At 42.6% G+C, this 13,847-nt stretch overlaps 1 long non-coding RNA gene across 1 annotated transcript in view; it reads right to left on the bottom strand.

Moving 5' to 3' along the window:
* The window catches only part of LOC136864012 (uncharacterized), an 833,240-nt gene that overhangs the window by 423,691 nt on the left and 395,702 nt on the right, over window positions 1-13,847 (bottom strand). Inside the window, exon 3 of the long non-coding RNA XR_010859251.2 lies at window positions 292-343. This is a non-coding gene — a long non-coding RNA (uncharacterized lncRNA). The remainder of the gene's footprint in view (window positions 1-291; window positions 344-13,847) is intronic.

The raw sequence follows: 13,847 nt of genomic DNA on the forward strand, positions 1-13,847 counted from the left end.
ACGTCGACCCATGGTGTTCCTCACGCAATGGTTCTATTCACAAGTTATCTCATGGTTCTAATGTCATCACCCCTTGGTAGCCCCTACTAGTCACCTCTTACGACAGGAAGGGTATACCGTGAGTGTATTCTTCATCTGCATCCCCCAACCACAGGGGATGACTAGAAAACTTCCTACTCCGTGATCCTATACTTCAGTCAAGGAATAGCATTAACATTGTTCATAAAATCCTTAACATCACAATATTTTGGGGGATAGATGTTGGGGCGGTATGATAAGACAATGGCTTACCTGATGGCTTTCCACCCTGTACACCGATGATCGAGTGATCTAATCCAGATATCTGAAACATAAAAGAATTCCGTTTCGATGAAAAACATCCGACCTTGAATTTTTGCTTGAAATCTATATATAGACTATATATAAAATAAGAGTTTTGTCTGTACATTGTTCAGAATTTGAAAATAATGGTATTTCTGTATCAGTCATGTCCACAGTAACAAGGACATACACTTTTTACTTTTCCGTAATATCTGTCTGTCTGTCTGTCTGTCTGTCTGTCTGTCTGTCTGTCTGTCTGTCTGTCTGTCTGTCTGTCTGTCTGTCTGTCTGTCTGTCCACGCATCACTAGAAAACGGCAAAAGAGAATTAATTGAAAACCGGTATGCAAAGTCGGGGAATACGTCGCTACAATCTACGATATAAATAATTTTATTCACGCTGATAGAAATGGTAGTTTAGGGGAAGGCCTAAAATTTAATTTTCAAATATTTATGTTTTTAGTAGTCCTATCTTAATAAAAATTGGTATGCAAAGTCGAGGAATACGTCGCTACAAACTAGGCTATAAATAATTTTATTCGCCTTGAGTAAAATGGTAGTTTAGGGGAAGGCTTGAAATTTATTTTTAAATATTTACGTTATTATTAGCCAACGGCCGTAGCCGTGTTGAAACACCGGATCCCGTGAGATCTCCGAAGTTAAGCAACATTGGGCGTGGTCAGGAGTTGGATGGGTTGCCGCGCGCTGTTGGTGGGGGGTAAGGGAATGGAGGAGCGGAAAGGAACTGGCCACCCTACCGCACGTAAACTCCGGTTCAGGAACACCTCTGCGGAGGTTCGGACCTGCCTTAGGGCAGAATAACCCTCACCTACATTATTATTGGTCCTACTTCATTGAAAATTGGTATGCAAAGTGGGAGAATGAGCCATTACAATTTAAGATATAAATTTTTTTATTTAAGCTGAGTGAAATGGTAGTTTAGGGGAAGGCCTAAAATGTAATTATAAAATATTTTTATTATTAGTTGTCGTATCAATAAATACTACATAACCAGAGTTATAGAGAATTAAATTTCCGACCATTTATGACTTACATATTTTTACCGTACCGGCTATGATAACACAGATATTCATGAATTTGTATTTTTGTTGCTAAGTCCATATCAACGCCGAGCCACGAGAAAATGGGTTAACAGAATTTAATGAAAATCGGTATATAGAGTCGGAGAATAAGAAACTACAGTCTAAGCTATAAACAGTTTTATTCATCCTGGATGAAATTGTAGTTTAGGGGAAGGCGACTAAAATAGAATGTTTTAAATACCAATGGTATTAGATGGTTCATGTTTGTGGGTTACTGTAGTCACGTCCTAGTTCGTGAACCATGGGCAACGGCTGAGTGGCCTAGTAAGTGGTCCTGAGAGTCGGGATACCAGTTGCTATGGAATGGGAGAGGGCATCTCGGACATATTCTGAGTCGTGGCCCTCCTTGTGCTCAGGCGGCTAGGACTATACAATTCACCGGTGGTCCATAACCCGTTAGAGGAGAGATCCTCACTTGGACTATGTGCAAGTAGGGCAGCATCCTGCTTCATGAATTTACCGAGCTCAGAACACTTTAAGCAAGCCTCGGACCTATGGGAGTAATGGAGTCCCACTCCCATTTGACAGGCGAGGGACTCCTTGGAAACAACTTGGCGAACGAAATGGAATTCGATGGGGAGCTATCAATATTAATGGGGCTTATGGAAGAAAGAAGGTAGAACTTGCTGAGTCAGCAAAGAGGATGCATCTGGATGTGCTAGGAGTAAGTGATATTCGGGTAAGGGGAGATAAGGAGGAAGAGATAGGAGATTATAAAGTGTACTTGACGGGTGTTAGAAAGGGAAGGGCAGAGTCTGGGGTAGGGCTCTTTATCAGGAATACCATTGCACGCAACATAGTTTCAGTTAGGCACGTAAATGAGCGAATGATGTGGATAGATTTGTCAGTGGGAGGAATTAGGACAAGGATTGCGTCTGTGTATTCACCATGTGAGGGTGCAGATGAGGATGAAGTTGACAAGTTTTATGAAGCATTGAGTGACATTGTGGTCAGGGTCAACAGCAAGGATAGAATAGTGGTAATGGGCGATTTCAACGCGAGAGTTGGGAATAGAACTGAAGGATACGAAAGGGTGATTGGTAAATGTGGGGCAGATATGGAAGCTAATGGGAATGGGAATCGTTTGCTGGACTTCTGTGCTAGTATGGGTTTAGCTGTTACGAATACATTCTTCAAGCATACGGCTATTCACCGCTACACATGGGAGGCTAGGGGTACCAGATCCATAATAGACTATATCTGAACAGACTTTGAATTCAGGAAATCTTTTAGGAATGTACGAGTTTTTCGGGGATTTTTCGATGATACAGATCACTATCTGATCTGCAGTGAACTAAGTATCTCTAGGCCTAGGGTAGAGAAAGTGAAATCTGTCTGCAAACGAATAAGGGTAGAAAATCTCCAGGACGAGGAAATTAGACAGAAATACATGGATATGATTAGTGAGAAGTTTCGAACAGTAGACAGTAAGCAGGTTCAGGATATAGAAAGTGAATGGGTGGCATACAGGGATGCTGTAGTAGAAACAGCAAGGGAATGCCTAGGAACAACTGTGTGTAAAGATGGGAAAAGGCGAACATCTTGGTGGAATGATGAAGTGAGAGCAGCCTGTAAACGTAAAAAGAAGGCTTATCAGAAATGGCTCCAAACAAGGGCCGAGGCAGACAGGGATTTGTACGTAGATGAATGAAACAGAGTGAAACAAATAGTTGTTGAATCCAAAAAGAAGTCATGGGAAGATTTTGGTAATAACCTGGAAAAGCTAGGTCAAGCAGCAGGGAAACCTTTCTGGACAGTAATAAAGAATCTTAGGAAGGGAGGGAAAAAGGAAATGAACAGTGTTTTGAGTAATTCAGGTGAACTCATAATAGATCCCAGGGAATCACTGGAGAGGTGGAGGGAATATTTTGAACATCTTCTCAATGTAAAAGGAAATCATCATGGTGGTGTTGCAAACAGCCAAGCTCATGGGGAGGAGGAAAATGATGTTGGTGAAATTATGCTTGAGGAAGTGGAAAGGATAGTAAATAAACTCCATTGTCATAAGGCAGCAGGAATAGATGGAATTAGACCTGAAATGGTGAAGTATAGTGGGAAGGCAAGGATGAAATGGCTTCATAGAGTAGGAAAATTAGCGTGGAGTGTTGGTAAGGTACCTTCAGATTGGATAAAAGCAGTAATTGCACCTATCTATAAGCAAGGGAACAGGAAGGATTGCAATAACTATCGAGGTATCTCATTGCTTAGTATACCAGGCAAAGTATTCACTGGCATCTTGGAAGGGAGGGTGCGATCAGTCGTTGAGAGGAAATTGGATGAAAACCAGTGTGGTTTCAGACCACAGAGAGGCTGTCAGGAGAGGAATAGGCAGTTGTGTTTATGTTTCGTAGATCTAGAGAAAGCATATGACAGGGTACCTAGGGAAAAGATGTTCGCTATACTGGGGGACTATGGAATTAAAGGTAGATTATTAAAATCAATCAAAGGCATTTATGTTGACAATTGGGCTTCAGTGAGAATTGATGGTAGAATGAGTTCTTGGTTCAGGGTACTTACAGGAGTTAGACAAGGCTGTAATCTTTCACCTTTGCTGTTTGTAGTTTACATGGATCATATGCTGAAAGGTATAAAATGGCAGGGAGGGATTCAGTTAGGTGGAAATGTAGTAAATAGTTTGACCTATGCTGACGACTTGGTCTTAATGGCAGACTGTGCCGAAAGCCTGCAGTCTAACATCTTAGAACTTGAAAATAGGTGCAATGAGTATGGTATGAATATTAGCCTCTCGAAGACTAAATTGATGTCAGTAGGTAAGAAATTCAACAGAATTGAATGTCAGATTGGTGATACAAAGCTAGAACAGGTCGATAATTTCAAGTATTTAGGTTGTGTTTTTTCCCAGGATGGTAATATAGTAAGCGAGATTGAATCAAGGTGTAGTAAAGCTAATGCAGTGAGCTCGCAGTTGCGATCAGCAGTATTCTGTAAGAAGGAAGTCAGCTCCCAGACGAAACTATCTTTACATCGGTCTGTTTTCAGACCAACTTTGCTTTACGGGTGCGAAAGCTGGGTGGACTCAGGATATCTTATTCATAAGTTAGAAGTAACAGACATGAAAGTAGCAAGAATGATTGCTGGTACAAACAGGTGGGAACAATGGCAGGAGGGTACTCGGAATGAGGAGATAAAAGCTAATTTAGGAATGAACTCGATGGATGAAGCTGTACGCATAAACCGGCTTCGGTGGTGGGGTCATGTGAGGCGAATGGAGGAGGATAGGTTACCTAGGAGAATAATGGACTCTGTTATGGAGGGTAAGAGAAGTAGAGGGAGACCAAGACGACGATGGTTAGACTCTGTTTCTAACGATTTAAAGATAAGAGGTATAGAACTAAATGAGGCCACAACACTAGTTGCAAATCGAGGATTGTGCCGACGTTTAGTTAATTCTCAGAGGCTTGCAGACTGAACGCTGAAAGGCATAACAGTCTATAATGATAATGTATGTATGTATGTATGTATGTATCTATGTTATTAGTCCTATCGAAAAGTACTATTTAAAAGTTATAGAGAATACAATTTCCGGTCATTTATCTTTTATTCAGTTTTACCGTACGGATTATGATAAGAGTGGTATTTCAGAGTCGGAATAAAACGAAATGTGAAGGCCTACAATATCGAAAGCGCATAACATTGTTCAACAATAACATTACATTGACCATTGTTTGTTGTGATGTTCTTTGTCTCATATGCAGCCACTCAACTCGGATAGATGGGATTACTGCTGCGTACCGAGTACAATAGCCTGACTGAATACTGGCGGGAAATAGCCGGGGAGTTAGAAAACTTTCTTCTTTAGCATGCCATTCCTCTGGTGCATTCATTTTCTGATAGAGCTGGTACGTAACACACTGGTTCATCATAATATTTCTGCTATTCGATCCCTACTCTGACGCGCTGTTTTGATTGTGCAGTGTGCATACTTAAGGCAGAGCCACACTTAGTGGTAGTAGTAGCAGCAATAGTAGTAGTAGTAGTAGTATGGCCTGGTCTAGAATAACAATTTAGGCCTATTGCAAATTATAGCATCACAATATTCAATAAATAATTCAAAATTCAACCCTGAAAGGAGCCGTTTCTTAAGAAAAGCTTCTCTCTCTTCACTTTTATTAAATTCTACATTCAATTTATTCCAAATTAGCAGTGAAGAGGGGGTTTCTCCTCTGGCTTGGAGGAAAAAAATTGCTTTAAAATCAGATAGGTTTTTCAGCCGCCAGAGTAGTGAATTGATATTTTCTGACTCATCGGGTACTCCTAGGAAACAGATTAGTAATTGGGCATAGTTTTTTGCCCTGGGAGTCTCCACTATCCGACCCTCTCCCCACCGAAGAAAGCCGAAGAGTGTTCATGGATCACGGCTGTCTGCGGCTTTGTCATTCCAGCTCTGAAACTTTGGACTGTTAGGTCGGCAGAGTAGTCCTGTTCATCAAAAGTGAGAAAATGGGTGTTGCTTCATTTGAACGAGTATTTCATAATATGAAAGCATTGCTTTTAATCGCGTAATTCCTACTGACGTCATTCTAACGTATGTTCATTTCAGTTGGGAAAACCACTAAGACAGTCTTTTCTGAGGATGTAAAAAGGCATTATAATGAAAACATCCCAACCTGATTGTGACTGATGGCATGCAATTGGGTGAATTGGGTGAAAATTCCCTCAGTCTTCATACGAGAAAATATGTTTTATGACTTCCCGTCGCGTTTCTAGGGTAGCGTTAAGAGCTATACAATTTAAGACAAACTTGCTCACAACGTGTACACTACCTAACCTAGAATTCTGTATACATTGTAGAATTCCGTAGCGAAGCACGGGTACATCAGCTAGTTAAATATAAGACAGTGTACTTACAGTAACCCGACATATAACAGAGACGATGATAATTATGATAATCTATGGCCTCAGCACATTTCCATTCAGGCTGACTCATGGTCAATTTTAACTTTTGGTTTTACTCTTCCAGATGGCAGAGTAAATTGGATTTCAGTTGGGCAATCTACGGTTTTTCAATAATCGTATTGGGTAAACACTAAGTGTGTCAGCAATGATCTTCTACATGCCGCCATCGTACGACATGCAAGTGTCCTTCCAGATTTGAACTGTCGATATCAAGTTCCGGATATCGACACTTTACCACTGGGGTATACAGGGAATTATATCATTATTGTTATTATTATTATTATTATTATTATTATTATTATTATTATTATTATTATTATTATTAATGTTTGAGATGTAGTTTTTACCACAAATTACCACCATTCAGGAACTTAAGTTTCGACTTTATTCGGGCATTCTCAGCCTACAAATGTGACAGAACAAAATAGGCCTACTAAGTTTTTGTTACTTAACAGAAGTACAGACTCCCTATGTCTTAAATTATAAAACAATGACAAGAATGACCATTAACATATCATAATAAATAAAGAGCACAACATATCTGCTATAACAATTAAATAATAATATTATTTCAACGCCTCTTCATTTGCTACAGATTTAATGGAGTGTCGGGTGTCGGAAATGTATCCTGTAAGAGCCGCTAGCTGGGAGCCTGTGGCATCAAGGTGCCGCATTTAGCACCCTCATACGCCACATACACACCTAACCGGAGATCGAAATAGTTTTCTTTAATATGGAAGATTAACGACTAATCGAATGTCCCACCAATATCGGCTAAATTGTACTTAAAAAGAACACTTGATACATCCTTGTACCTAAACATCTTAATCAGTAGTCTCATACACTCAAAGAGAGTAAACCAAATTTCATAACCTGCGTGTTTTGTTAAGAAGTTTACTGGTTCATAAGTGTTGTTCAAATGGAACGTAAACAAACCTGGCAACACTGAAAATAACTGACGGGACAGCGAAGAAGTGGCAGCAAAGCAAGGTTTGGTGTTTGTAATAACAGCCTAGAACGTGATCAGTCTGAGATATGCGTCCGCTTATGTAAAGTGTTAATGGTTACGTCTAAATTAGAAATGGTATTTCTGGGCTGAATGGCTCAGACGGTTAAGGCGCTGGCTTTCTGAGCCCAAATTTGCAGGTTCGATCGTGGCTCATTCCCTCTCGTTCCCTTGGTATTTGAAGGTGATCAAATACGTCATCTCCATGTCGGCACATTTACCAGCACGTAAATAAATCTCCCGTGGGACAATTCATGGCAATCCTGACACCTCGGTGTCTCCGAAAACCGTAAAAGTCGTTAGTAGAATGTAAAACCAACCAACATGGTATGACTCAATTCTTGTGAACAAAAAAAAAGTTGCTTTGATTAGGAAAACTACTTGTGCTCTACGTTAATGGAAGTCAAGACGCTCTCTGTGCAAGAATGAGCAGTTGGCACTGTTTTCGTTGGGGCTTTATAGCCAAGATCTCTCCTCTAGCGTCAGTCACGGCTTTGATTTGCTGCAGAAAGCCCTGAAATATATAGTTTCGTCAACGATCAAACTGTTGCTGATGCTCTAGAAGAACAGTACAACTAGCAATCAGCTTCCTTCATAATGGAGGGCATAGAGAAACTTGTTCAGCGTTGGGACAGGTGCCTGACAGGTAGGAGTAGTGGTGGTGTTGGTGATTATTGTTTTAAGAGGAAGCACAACTAGGCAACCATCCTCTCTATGATAATAATCAGAGAAAAACAATGGAAGGGATCCAACATTTCGAAAAATGGAGGTATCGTCCAAAGAATGACAAGGGCTACGAACGGAGTGAAAATGAAAGACACCCTAGGCCTCGGAAAAGAACAAGAGTTGACCAAGGAGTGCCAAATAGGACTGATGAAAGTGAAAATCCTGACACAACTAAGTGGAAGCAATGCCAGGGCTCAGCTGAGAGCATCGTGGTCGCCAATCCACGCTCCCAAGTCGAGAGCCCCTGGGGCTTTTTAGTCGCCTCTTACGACAGGCAGGGGATACCATGGGTTTTACTCTACCGCCCCCACCCACAGGGTGATAACAGGTAGGAATGATTATCTGTAGACTATCTCATCATACTTTCTTTAGTGTACGTTGTCCAGCCCGTAGATTGTTCGTTGCTTGACACTAGTCCATATATCATCGTTGCGCACAAGCCGCTAAGTGATAATGTTGGGGGAGAATACTGACCCGGAGCACATATATCATCAAGAGCGGGAATTCCTTGGAATTTCTCGCACGGTTTTGAACCATAGATGATAGAACCTAACCGGGCAAATTCTAAGCTGAAATATTTCACATAACGTATTATACGTAACATTGATATGATTTTAGGGCCGGGGCTTTAACTGGAATTAGCTCATCAATTTCCCGGCACCATTGTAACCATGGCAACCAATGTTCGTCTAAGTATACTTGGCCAGTAGCATCATCACAATCATCATCGCTTCTCTAGCTAAGATCCACACAGCATTATCTCTGAAGTGGACTGATTACTAATTCCGTGCAACGCCTCTTTTTGCTCGGCCGGGGACCTCTACAACGTTACTACAGCACCCAACCGACCTCAATAAAACAAAACGGCCTGGCACCAAGTTGGAAGTCGACCTTCCCTTCATGCCAAACTGCCTTATCCAAGATGTTGAACTCGACTGTTCAGAAGACGATCTACTCCACTTCTTCCGCATTAACTGCATCCCAGTTACCAATGTAACTCGTGTCCAGGAGAACTTTGTCCCAACAAGTCGGTTCCTTATACAACTACCTACAGAAGACGCCGCACAGCAATTGATCCAGGACGGTGTGTACATGTCCACCTCGGGGTTATCGAATGGACCCTTGTCCGCCGTACTTCGACACTGCTTTTGAGACGCCTGCAACATCATTGCCACCTCCATGGATATCAATACCACAGACTTCGTCCTCATGTTATACCACCACTACCGCCACCACCACCACCACCACCACCACCACCACCACCACCACCACCACCACCACAATCACCTTTGCTTATACCTCCCCCAACGTTCCTACAACCACAACCGTTATGTCCCACCCTTCCTCGTCCCACCCCTGATCAACCTAGTTATCGGCATACAACTGTCCAGTTACACGCCAATGACACCGCCACGTCTCCTCCTGCAGATACGGCACGTCTACTGTACCATCGTCGCCACCACCGCCCGACTGCACCTGTGTTATCCGCGGAGTGGACCCACTAATATCAACAGAAGACATCGCCAATGAGCTCCGCTTGACAGGATTGCGCGTTCGAAGAGCTACCCGGATTTACAATGCATCTGGACCCACATACTTAGTGAGACTACATCTTCAGACTCCCGACGATGCCCAACATCTTATCGCCAATGGTACACATCTTCACGGCCGCCACCATCAAGTCGAACCGTCACGCTCTCCTCCCCAACTTTTGAACCGCCCTAACATATCCCGTCGCCGTCCCCGGCCAGCTCCTCCATTCCATCCGCCTAGTCCACATAACCGTTCTTACCCTCCCCCACCTAGCTTTTCCCCACAAAATCGCCGACAACCGATCTCCTCCTTCTCATACTCACTTCTCTAGTCAATATCTCTTCCTTATTTCACATCCTCGGCCTCCAACTTAACCCTAGCACCCTCGCATACTAACCTTTCATTTCCCCCTTAGCACTCTCATCTAAATTTTCACTCCTTAAACACAACCCCGGTATTTACATATCCGAGCACACCTCCTCATTCCTTGCTTCGAATTATCCTCCTTCGCACACTATAGCTCCTTCCCCAACCAGCCGAAACTCCTGACCAGGGTGATGGCGTAACCTTCAAGGTGGCCCACCCCTCCCCTTCAGGGAGAGGAGTGAAAAACACAAAAAACGTTCGCTTTCTTCCTGTAACGAAGAGTTTACGAGAATCTCGTATCAACTGGACCCCGTTCAACTCCTTAATCCAGAATTAAAATCCTTGAACTGGGAAGAAAACGAGTCCAGGCCCTTAGAAACAGACAGGCTCGCTACCTCTACACCACTGTATTGGATAATAATACTAAGAATAAGAAGAAGAAGAAGAAGAAAGAGAAGAAGAACGAGCTTGATAGCTTCAGTCGCTTAAGTGCGGCCAGTATTCGGGAGATAGTGGGTTCGAACCCCACTGTCAGCAGCCCTGAAGATGGTTTTCCGAGTTTTCCCCATTTTCACACCAGGTAAATGTTGGGGCTGTACCGTAGTTAAGGCCACGGTCGCTTCCTTCCCACCGAGCTCAATAGCTGCAGTCGCTTAAGTGCGGCCAGTATCCAGTATTCGGGAGATAGTAGGTTCGAACCCCACTGTCGGCAGCCCTGAAAATGGTTTTCCGTGGTTTCCCATTTTCACACCAGGCAAATGCTGGGGCTGTACCTTAATCAAGGCCACGGCCGCTTCCTTCCCACTCCCAGCCCTTCCCTGTCCCATCGACGCCATAAGACCTATGTGTGTCGGTGCGACGTAAAGCAACTAGCTAACAGCTTCCTTCCCACTTCTAGCCCTTTTCTTTCCTATCGTCGCCGTAAGATCTATCTGTGTCCGTGCGACATGAAGCAACTTGTAAAAAGAAGAAGAAGAAGATGATGATGATGATAATGATGATGATGATGATGATGAAGAATACCGGGCGATTTGGCCGTGCGGTTACGGGCGCGTAGCTGTGAGGTTGCATCCAGGAGATAGAAAGGTTCGATCCCCACTGTCGGCAGCCTTGAAGATGGTTTTCCGTAGTTTCCCATTTTCACACCGGCTAAATGTTGGGCCTGTACATTAATTGAGGCTACGGCCGCTTCCTTCCCACTCCTAGGCCTTTAGTATCCCGTTGTCGTCATAAGACCAATCTGTATCGGTGCGTCGTAGAAAAATTTGTAAAAAACTAAGAAGAATATTTGTATTATATTTACGGGGAATAGAAGTATTTCACTTTCTCACAATTTACAAGCCATATCATTCTTTTGTAGACACACCCATTTTTCATTCGATTTATCAGAACTTTACTTCCCCTGTGGGCGGAGTGGATACTTACTGTATCTGTATCCGCTGCATGACGTAAGAGGCTGCTAATGGGAAAAACCAAGGAATCTGTACCCCATCTCTCGTCCTATAAGCCCAAGAACATATCCATGATTACCTGTAGTGGAAAAAATGTAGGAATGCCTAGTTTTTTATATCATAGATCTGTATTGTTATTAGAATTTATAACGAAATGGCTGTAGATTATACCGTAGGTGAAAATGTGAAAATAAAATGTGAAACATCAGTAGAATATAATTCATAATACTGTGACAATGAAAGTTGAGTGCGGATCGGCCGGCAATAATACCAGCAAGAGACAATAATTGCGGTGCAGTTACGAAGATGTGAATGGGGCAAAATAACAACCCCGGTGAATTGTTTAGGTTCGCGAACGGAAGCTCTTAGAAAAAGCTAGAAGCTGATTAACGCTGGACCAGATGACCACATCGATCTGGAATTGGGAACTAATAGAAGCATCTCCAGGCCTTTATAAAAAAACGCATCTGGCGCACGCCTGTCTGTCCAGAGTCACCTTCGAGTCTTGAGTGCGTCAATCTCGAATGAAAGTAAGCAGTTACGAGACTGTCCGTGGCAAGTTGTTCATCAGGTGTGAGTCTGTCAGTCGGATACGCAGAGTTAAACGAGGCTTGCTATTGTGAACTGTTCTGGTACGACACTGTGATGTGAGGACCAGGAGTTCTACGTGTTGGTGTTAGAGTGTGCGTTTAAGTGTGTATTTTAATCGTGAGTAACAACATGTTAAATTACCACGTGAAACTTAGAACTTTAATGTCTAAATATGAGTCTATTTCAAATCGTGGATAATCTTTTGTCCATATTTTCATTATTTTGTCGTTGAAGTTGTTGTTGGTTATAAATTGGTTATCTTTGAGATTATTTTATGTTTCTTGTATTGAATAGCCACATGTGAAATTACCAATCATGCCAATGAGACATGTTATTTATCATATGAACCATTTTTTTTGCTAGTTGTTTTACGTCGCACCGACACAGATAGGTCTTATGGCGACGATGGGACAGGAAAGGGCTAGGAGTAGGAAGGAAGCGGCCGTGGCCTTCATTAAGGTACAGCACCAGCATTTGCCTGGTGTGAAAATGGGAAACCACGGAAAACCATTTTCAGGCCTGCCGACAGTGGGGTTCGAACCTACTATCTCCCGAATACTGGATACTGGCCGCACCTAAGCGACTGCAGCTATCGAGCTCGGTATATGAACCAATGGAACAGTTATTCTAAACCGAATTAGATTTGGCAGCAATAACAACTCCAAATTTTAAGGCAATTATTATTGTTAATATATATATATATTTCTAGTAGGGAAAACGCTTATCATCACATTGTAATGTTATATATATTTTAAAGGGGGAGAATATGCGTTATACTGAACAAGTGGCTACGTGGTTTGAGTCATGTAGCTATCATTCTGGAGATAGTGGGTTCGAACCCACTGTCGGCAGCCCTGAAGATGGTTTTCGGTGGTTTACTATTTTCCCACACCTAGCCCGTTTCTATCCCATTGCCGCCGTAAGACATATATGTATCGTTGCGAGGTAAAGCAAAAAAATTTACACGTTATATCATTATCAAGGGTCCCAGATGCAAACATTACTTTTTAATTAAAAATCCCTGTATAAAGAATCAGTGACTTATTTCCCTTCACAATTATGTCATTTTTAATATATTCGAAAAACTTCATTTAACTAAACAGCAGCACATGTTTTTTTTCAAAACTTAATTTTATATCCTCTCATACGCTACCATGTGACGTGAAGAACTGACTGCGTCCCTGAGCTGATACAAGGTAAGGTAAGGGTTATTCTGCGCGTAGGCAGGTCCGAACCTCCGCAGAGGTGTTCCTGAGCCGGAGTTTACGTGCGGTAGGGTGGCCAGTTCCTTTCCGCTCCTCCATTCCCTTACCCACAACCAACAGCGCGTGGCAACCCATTCAACTCCTGACCACGCACAATGTTGCTTAACTTCGGAGATCTCATGGGATCCGGTGTTTCAACATAGCTGATACAAGAGTATAGGTAATATTTAGCTCTACCGACTGAGGAAGCCTACCACTTTCGTATGGATGTACGTACACTACCGGCCAAAAGTTTTTGGACAAGCACTGAACTGTTAAAGAATGGACTGAGATTAAAAGAACCAACATGCCTATGCAAGGAATTGACAAAGATATATTCTAAACAAATATTTTACATTATAACTACTTTTTTATATTACATCTGAGCAAGAAATAGAAAATATGTACACATTTACTCGTCCGCCTCTGCGGTGTAGTGGTTAGTGTGATTAGCTGCCACCCCCAGAGGCCCTGGTTCGATTCCCGGCTCTGCCATGCAATTCGAAAAGCGGTACGAGGGCTGGAACGGGGTCCACTCAGCCTCGGGAGGTCAACTGAGTAGAGGGGTGTGCGATTTCCTCCTCAGCCAT

This window comes from Anabrus simplex, chromosome 1, assembly GCF_040414725.1.
Source record: "Anabrus simplex isolate iqAnaSimp1 chromosome 1, ASM4041472v1, whole genome shotgun sequence".
Classification (NCBI taxonomy): Eukaryota; Metazoa; Arthropoda; class Insecta; order Orthoptera; family Tettigoniidae; genus Anabrus; species Anabrus simplex.